The sequence below is a fragment of the Gorilla gorilla genome, chromosome 11 (genome assembly GCF_029281585.2).
Source record: "Gorilla gorilla gorilla isolate KB3781 chromosome 11, NHGRI_mGorGor1-v2.1_pri, whole genome shotgun sequence".
NCBI classification, from domain to species: domain Eukaryota; kingdom Metazoa; phylum Chordata; class Mammalia; order Primates; family Hominidae; genus Gorilla; species Gorilla gorilla.
In genome coordinates, this window is record NC_073235.2 from 31,899,782 (window position 1) to 31,908,277 (window position 8,496).

The window sequence follows — 8,496 nt, forward strand, 5'->3', positions numbered from 1 at the left end:
TGGAAGCAGCTGGAAGCGTGTTCACTCAGACAAGCTAACGCTCCACCACCACAAGCACAGGAGCCACTGGCCATTTCAGGGCCATTGGTGCCACCACACCTTCTTGCGCTCTGCCCACCTTGCCCTGCACAGGAAGCGGCACATGCAGCCCAGAGGCCTCCCCACCTGTGCACGGCCCCCTCCCAAACTGTGACTGGTATTTATTGCACCCAGAGAACCGAGCAGGGCGGTGTGGCTACATAGGGTCTACCTCGACGACGAAGACGGCGCCACCGCCCCAGCCCCCATCTGTGACTGAAGACCAGGTGGGAAAAGACCACTATCCGCCTTGACGAGTTCTGTTTTTCAAAATGGTGCAATAATTAAGTGGCATCTTCCCTCCCACGGGGCATAAGACTTGATGTCCCTTGAGAAATAAGGGCCTTAATATGTACTGTCTGCGACATTTTTTATAATATTGTACATAATAACTGTGACAAATATTGTTATTACTGTACATAGAGTGGCAGGGCTACTTGCTTCATTTTCATAAGACTTTTGCTTGTTTTATTTTTAATTTTTAAAAAAGTTTTTTTAAAAAGAAAAGAAAAATCCTTAATTCTCACTTTTCAAAATAGAACTCTTAAATAGTAATTGATAGCACTTTACCTCTGTTTGCCTGATAAAAAAAATTCTAAAAGAATAAAAATAATTTCATCCTGCCTCCATATTATAACCAGATAATTGAAATAATATGCTTCAATTGATAGTAAAGTAGCATTTCTGTTTTTGGATCAATGAAGCTAAGCCAGCACTAAGAATTTTGTTACTATTCCTCCGCTACGTTACAGTTACTTCCTCATCCCTATACATACCGCAATAATGAGTCGGCTACATCCACTTAGATTATCAACCCAACCCTAAAAGAAAGAAAATTTCCATTGGTTACACATTTCAGAAAATTGTTGTATCTTTGGAACATCTGCCGTCTAATCTTAATAAATTTCAAACAAGGGCACTGAGACTCCAGCCGATAGAACTATCTAATTCAGTATTATTAAGATCCCAAAGATCAATGGCAAAGCGTTGGCTATTTTCTGCAGTTTGTGCAAGAATTAAAATTTGGCCAGGATTGTTGTTCGTAGCACGAGTCATGAATGGTTTTGTGGTGTTTTATGACAACTTAAGGGCTACAATGGACCTTGTCCTTATATCATGATCTGCTAAGCAATTCACCAACCATACTTCACCTCATTCCTGATTTTAGCCTCCTTAGGAGAACATTGAAAACATGATTGGTAATAATGTGTGTTGACTTGCTTAAAGATGTTACAGGAAAGATTATGCTTAAGAGTAGTTAGAGGGAAATGTCTTTTTGAGTTTGTTTCCTAAGCCCTAAGTCGTCTCTTTACCTTACAGTATAAAAGTTGAAATGCGTATAATGGGAGACCAGATATATGGGAGGAGAAGATGAAGGGACTAATATTCGTTGAGCCTTTTAGTAGGGATCTACCTTTTACTAGAGACTGAGCACTCCTCATACACTGTCTCATTAAACCAACTCTCCAAAGTAGTATCTGTCCTGTTCCACAGAAAGAACAACTCAAAAATGTTGCATTGCCAGTAAGTGGTGGAGCTGGAATGTATCTGCCCCCAAAGCTTCACGGACTTGCTTTGAAGAAGATGGTATAATTCAAAGTACTTTCAAAAGGACATAGCAGTATACTGAGGTTAAAAAAAATTAGTATTCCCAAACTGAGGTCCTTCTGTGAGCTTTGTAACCCTGGCAGTTAGTTGCAATACTACCAATTTGGCCATCAAGAACATTCTGGTATGTTTAAGCTATAGTGGGAAAGCCAAGATATGAAAACATCACCCATGGGAATTTTGAGACTAGAGTAGTTAGAAGCTAATTTAAGATCTCCATCCAACTCTAAGATAGGGTAACTGCCAGAAGAGCCACATGATCCCAAAGTGGAATTTTGCCCTAGTATAATGGGTTAATATTTGATTGGCTGCACTTAGCTATAAATCCTGAGAAGAAGAAAGACATCAGAAAATAATTGGGCTAGAAGAACCTTAGTTTGAAAGCAAAACACAGAATCCAGGTAAGTGGGCTTACTGGGAAAAGCTGGTGCCACGTTGCTCCGCACAATGGAGGGCCTTAGGATGGCAATGGTTAGGTTCCTGCTCTCCTGCTGCACCACCATTTCTCCCAAGGCCTTGCTATAGGTCTAAGTATTGGAACAATCTCCAATCCGCTTGGGAGTGATCTCGTCAATAATGGCGTTGTCTATATATAAAAGGTAGTCAGAGTAAAAAGAATTCTAGCAACATGTGTTAGACAATAGACCAAAAGGAAAATGTGAGACACAGTCAAACAAAACTTCCACCTTTTAGCCTTGGTTCTGGAATTCAGAACAGTCACATGATACCAAGTTTGAGTGCCTGTCCAAAGCATGCATGAGCTCTTTTGTCTTCACTGCTAAGCCCAATCTTACAGTCAAATCCTATGCCCTCCCATCCAGACAGGTAGGTAGGTAGACGGATAGAATCAATAGCAACGCCACTTTATTACTACTACTAGTGTAGGGCTATTAGTACTACTTTAGCGCTACTATTACTTTGTCAGTACTGATTACTACTTTATCTGTAGTAGTATTAATTTGAGGTAATTACATACAACCTCTTTACTTCCTTTCCAACAAGCTCGTAAGTACATTCATTGCACATATTTTTGAGTCCCAGTCATTCTCCCAGTAGTGTGCTGGAAGCTGTGTTCAGGGAGTTTGAGGCTCTCATCCAAGGTGTTTCAGTGGCAGCCCCGTTCAGTGTTGTCCTATAGAAACCCAGTGCAGTGATCCTGAAGAGTTTAGCTTTACATTTTAAAATTTTCATTCAATGCAAATCAAACCAAAGTGATTACTTTTGGCAGACTGACAATCTGTTTTACCAAATCTATGTAATGCATTTTGAAGGTCTGTTTAGAGTCTACGATAACAAATTGCTAATTATTTCCAGAGATTTTCAATGAATTCTGAAGTCTGTCAAGTGTGGTGATTATAGTACTCTGAAATTGCTTCAAAATCATGAATATTGAATACTCCTACTTACAAGATGACATGTATCATGAATAACTGAGTTACCATAGCATCAGCCTAGTCTTTCTTAAAAATATGTCAGAACCAGCCGGGCACAGTGTCTCATGCCTGTAATCCCAGCATTTTGGGAGGCCATGGCGGGCAGATCACGAGGTCAGGAGATTGAGACCATCCTGGCTAACATGGTGAAACCCCGTCTCTACTAAAAATACAAAAATTAGCTGGGCATGGTGGCGTGCGCCTGTAATCCCAGCTATTCAGGAGGCTGAGGCAGGAGAATCACTTAAACCAGGGAGCAAAGGTTGCAGTAAGCTGAGATCTTGCCACTGCACTCCAGCCTCGTGACAGAGCAAGACTCCATCTCAAAAAAAAAAAAAAAAAAAAAAGTCAGAACCATTTGATAACCCCAAAATCTATCTACACCTCTCTGAGAGAGCAAAAAAAATTGTCAATTAAATATGCAACATGTATTCTAGCTGACAGATCTATGTGGTTAAATTGTTAATATAACATAGCTTTTTAAAAATTAAGCTGTCGGAATATGCTAGGGTGATTTTTCTGATCAATGTGGTCCATTTATTTCTATTTTATACAACAGAACATAACTATACTATTTTGATTGTAGAAAATCTTCACTGTTACCACCTTGCTGACATGATACATTTTTGAACAACTAAGATGTGCATGAGGTTAAGACTCATTCAGAATCACAACTCTTAATGCCTCATTTGATCCTGGGGTAGAACATGGGCATTGACCATTATGTTTCCATTTTTCTTCCTTTGCTTCTGAGTGCTGAGTGTCTTCTGGATACTCAAATGTCTTCTCATTTAAGTTGAATAGAGAAAGATTGAGGGGTTCTAGAATTAAAAACTTAAACTACATAGAAATATCAAGGATATTTTAATTATACGGTCACCTGGGGGCTGGGAAAGAGGGTAGGATGATTCATACACCTCTCAATCTTAACAATAATCCTACCGTTACCTCATTTCATTTCTGTGTCAACAGTGGATTGACTGACCTAAGACCATTTCCCCTCAACTGCAAAACTATACAGTTTATGAAAACCAGGTCTTGAGGGAATAGAGCTTAATTTCAATAAGTCTGTAAAGAAAAAATTCCTAGAAAACATCAGAGCCCAAAAATGTACTGGGATTGTATGTCAGATGGCTAGTACCAGTTGCTGTCATTAATGTTGGGGCAGCCAGAAAGGATAATACTTGGAGGGATGGGGGCCTCATAAAGCTTAGTGAGTTTCCTTGTATTAGAAAATGTTGGGTTTTGTTGTTGTTGTTCTTGTTGTTTGTTGTTGTTGTTGTTGCTGTTTTGAAATGAAGTCTTACTCTTGTCGCCCAGGCTGGAGTGCAGTGGCACAATCTTGGCTCACTGTAATCTCCACTCCCCGGGTTCAAGCAATTCTCCTGCCTCAGCCTCCTGACTAGCTGGGATTTCAGGTGCCCACCACACCTGGCTAATTTTTGTACTTTTAGTAGAGACGGGGTATCACCATGTTGGCCAGGCTAGTCTCGAACTCCTCACCTCAGGTAATCTGCCCACCTTGGCCTCCCAAAGTGCTGGGATTCCAGGCACGAAAAAATTTTGGTTTTATAGATTTCTAACAACACACATGGAAGAAATTTTAATATTCTATAGATGGCTTACCTCTGCTACTCTTAGCTGCACCTGTATTCCACTGTTTTATATTCTCGTTCCAATTTTACTTGTGAAAATGGCAATAATTATATTCATTCTAAATTCTCAGGTTATGAGGGTAAACAAAAATATTCACAACTGCATTTAAGCTGTTTGATAAAACAAAATGAGCCAATAAACCTAAGGCACTCCTATTTTTAGATAAAACAATCGGAGAGCATCATATATCTGTGTACGTAATAGTTGGTTTTAAAATGTCATTTCTGGCCATATGTGGTAGCTCAACCCTGTAATCCCAGCACTTTCAGAGGCCAAGGAAGGAGGATCGCTTGAGTCCACGAGTTTGAGACCAGCCTGGGCAACATAATCAGACCCAGTCTCTACAAAAAGTTTTAAAAATTAGCTGGGCATGGTGGCGTGCACCTGTAGTCCCAGCTACTCAGGAGGCTGAGGCAGGAGGATTGCTTGAGCCTGAGAGTTGAAGGCTGCAGTGAGCCATAATTGTGTCACCATACTCTAGCCTGGATGACAGAGTGAGACCCTGTCTCAAAATGAATGAATGAGTAAAACAAATAAAAATAAATTATCATTTATAATGCAGCCAAACAGGCCATCTGCTAGCTCATTCAGCCAGTTCCTAGGTTCAGACAGGAGATTAGTGTAAACATGCACATGCACTGATTGGGCAAAGCCCTTCTCAGGACTTTCACTCAATTCAGGGTTGCTGCTGTTGTTTGTTCTCAATATGTTTTTAAACAGTAAATAAGTTACCATGGATAAAAAACACTATATAAACCAAAATACATGTCTGAAATTAATCCAAATGTTCTTCAGTATACTCAAGAAGATGTTTTGACCCAGGGGTCTCAAATACTAAACTCGAATTGCTTCAGAAGAAGCATAAAGTCATTGAAAATTTCAGAAAGCAGTATGTATGTCTATGTATGTACACACATAGACACATATACAATTTCTTCCAAAGATTACTATCAATTTTGGTTTCAAACTTATTGAATCAACATGATGATATCATTAATGGTTTCATTATTTATGTATTTATGGAATGAAATACTAAGAAGCATATGTATTTCCCCTCCCCTGACCCTCCCATTTTCTCATTCAACAAGTTGGCAAGCCTAGTGGTTTATGAGGAAACCTGTTAGAGAATAAGTAGTGGACACACTGTCTTATGATAATGTTTGCTCTGTCTTTCTCCAGCCTAAATCATATAATTCACTTGATTGTTGTAGTTATCAAGTTGTATTTGTTCATCTATCTGTCTCCCCACTGGACAGTGAGTCCAGGAGAGCAGGGATTATGATTTTTATCTCTGTGTCTAATCACTTTTCTGCCCCCAGGAGCCAGCTACCTTATTCAGTAAATGGATGCTCTTCCACATGGTAATCTTGATCGGCCAATTTCTGTACTATATAAGGTTTTGGGAAGCAGAGATGGACAATGTTGAGACAGAGTGGATGTACTCAACAGAAGACAAGGTTGTAGGGAGAATACAGGAAAGGAAGGAAGGGGGTATCTTTGTACAGCAGGTAGCAAAATTGGAAGTCAAAGTGTCCAGGGGCAGTGGTGAAAAGTGTTGACCAACCTCAGTTTGATGAAGGTGGTGTGAAAGTCAACTTAAACTTTTCACTGGGAAGCAGGATATTTCTGAGCCTAATGCTTATGGAGAATTGGCATCTGTATTTCCCTCCAGACTTTCATGAGGCATCCAGCTTGGCCCAAACATGAGCCAGATGCCTGCCAATGGCCTGCCAATGTGAAAATTATTCAGTTTGGTTAAGAAATAATTTACTCATATTCTGGTTTGTATTTGAAGCCTGCTAATATCAAAGTACACAGAATTTTCATTTTTATGTCAGCTACTTAGATGTCATTTTGAAGCTGTGCCATGATGAAATTAAAAACACAGGCCGGGCACAATGGCTTATGCCTGTAATCGCAACACTTTGGCCAAGGTCAGGAGTTGGAGAACAGCCTGGCCAACATGGCGAAATCCCATCTCTACTAAAAACATAAAAATTAGCCAGGCACAGTTGCGGGCACCTGGAATCCCAGCTACTCGGGAAGCTGAGGCAGGACAATAGCTGGAACCCAGGAGGCAGAGCCTGCAGTGAGCTGAGATTACGCATTGCACTCCAGCCTGGGAAACAAGAGCAAGACTCAATCTCAAACAAACAAACAAAAAGCACAAGTGCTAGAGTCAGCTTTCACCATTCCCCTAGAACAGATCATCTTTTTCAGTGTTAACAATGTGTTCTATAGCAGGAAGGCAAGACTACTGTCCAACGTCTGACCTCCTTTCCTATCTCCTGGAGGGCTGTGATGAGGGCCACTGCTGCTGGCTGTGGGGGTCTCCATTTCCCTGCCTCTCACCCCTGCACCTTCAGGGCACACGCCACCTTTCCTTTTTTACATGGCAGACTAGCTGTGTCTTCTGGTGGCCACGTAGCTTCAGAAGTGTGGTTTTTAGTAGGTACAGATCCATGAGGAACTTTCAATTAAAGCTTCTAGGAACTGAAAGACAACAGGAGACAAAGAGCAGGAGAAAGAGGAAGCATGGGGTATTAGAAGATAAATGATCCTCTTTTCAAATGAAGACTGCTTAATGAAAAATCTCCTTAAGGCACAATTTCCCAAACTTGCCTGGTCATCAGTGTGAATTACACAAGGCCCCTGGGAAAAATCCAGACTCCTGGGTGCCATTTTAGAACCACTAAATACATCTGCAGAGGTAAGAGTCTGGATAATCTGTATTTTCAACATGGCCTGGAAATTCCAACTGTCAGGTAAATTAGGGAATCACTAATTTAAAAGAAGTCCACTCCATCAACTTAAGTCGTTAAGATTTGAATATATCAGGATTAGCTCTCAAAAACACATTGCTTCTTGGAGTAAACATTTCAACAGAATTGAATTTTAAAATTATTAAATCCCCTAATGCTATCCCTCCCCCACTCCCCTAGCCCCCCACCGACAGGTTCCAGTATGTGATGTTCCCCTCCCTGTGTCCATTTGTTCTCATTGTTCAGCTCCCACGTATGAGTGAGAACATGCGGTGTTTGGTTTTCTGTTTCTGTGTTTGTTTGCTGAGAATGATGGCTTCCAGCTTCATCTATGTTCCTGCAAAGGACATGAACTCATCCTTTTTTATGGCTGCAGAGTATTCCATGGTGTATATGTGCCACATTTTCTTTATCCAGTCTATCACTGATGGGGATTTGGGTTGGTTTCAAGTCTTTGCTATTGGGAACAGTGCCACAATAAACATATGTGTGCATGTGTCTTTATAGTAGAATGATTTATAATCCTTTGGGTATATACCCAGTAATGGGATTGCTGGGTCAAATGTATTTCTGGTTCTGGATCCTTGAGGAATCACTACACTGTCTTCCACAATGGTTGAACTAATTTACACTCCCACAAACAGTGTAAAAGTGTTCCTATTTCTCCACATCATAATGTAGCACCGAATGTAGATGAGCGCCTAATGTAGATGAGAGGTTGATGGGTGTGGCAAACTACCATGTCATGTGTATACCTACGTAACAAACCTGCACGTTCTCCACATGTATCCCAGAACTGAAAATATAATAAAAAAAAAGATTGAAAATTTAAAATTTTAATACAAAATTAGGACTTAGTTATTTGCAAAATACACTGTATTTTCAATGTGAAAAACAAAGGGTTATTGTATTATCAATAAAGTTATAGTTTCTCATAAAAATAACATTAATAATGAAAA

General features: G+C 40.2%; 1 long non-coding RNA gene across 1 annotated transcript; it reads right to left on the reverse strand.

Moving 5' to 3' along the window:
* Nucleotides 1–99: 99 nt before the first annotated feature.
* Nucleotides 100–7,672, reverse strand: LOC134756635 (uncharacterized). The gene is made up of 3 exons (XR_010129542.1): nucleotides 7,049–7,672; nucleotides 2,102–2,272; nucleotides 100–899 (listed from the first exon to the last, which is right to left on the reverse strand). It is a non-coding gene; the product is annotated as an uncharacterized lncRNA (long non-coding RNA).
* Nucleotides 7,673–8,496: the final 824 nt, after the last annotated feature.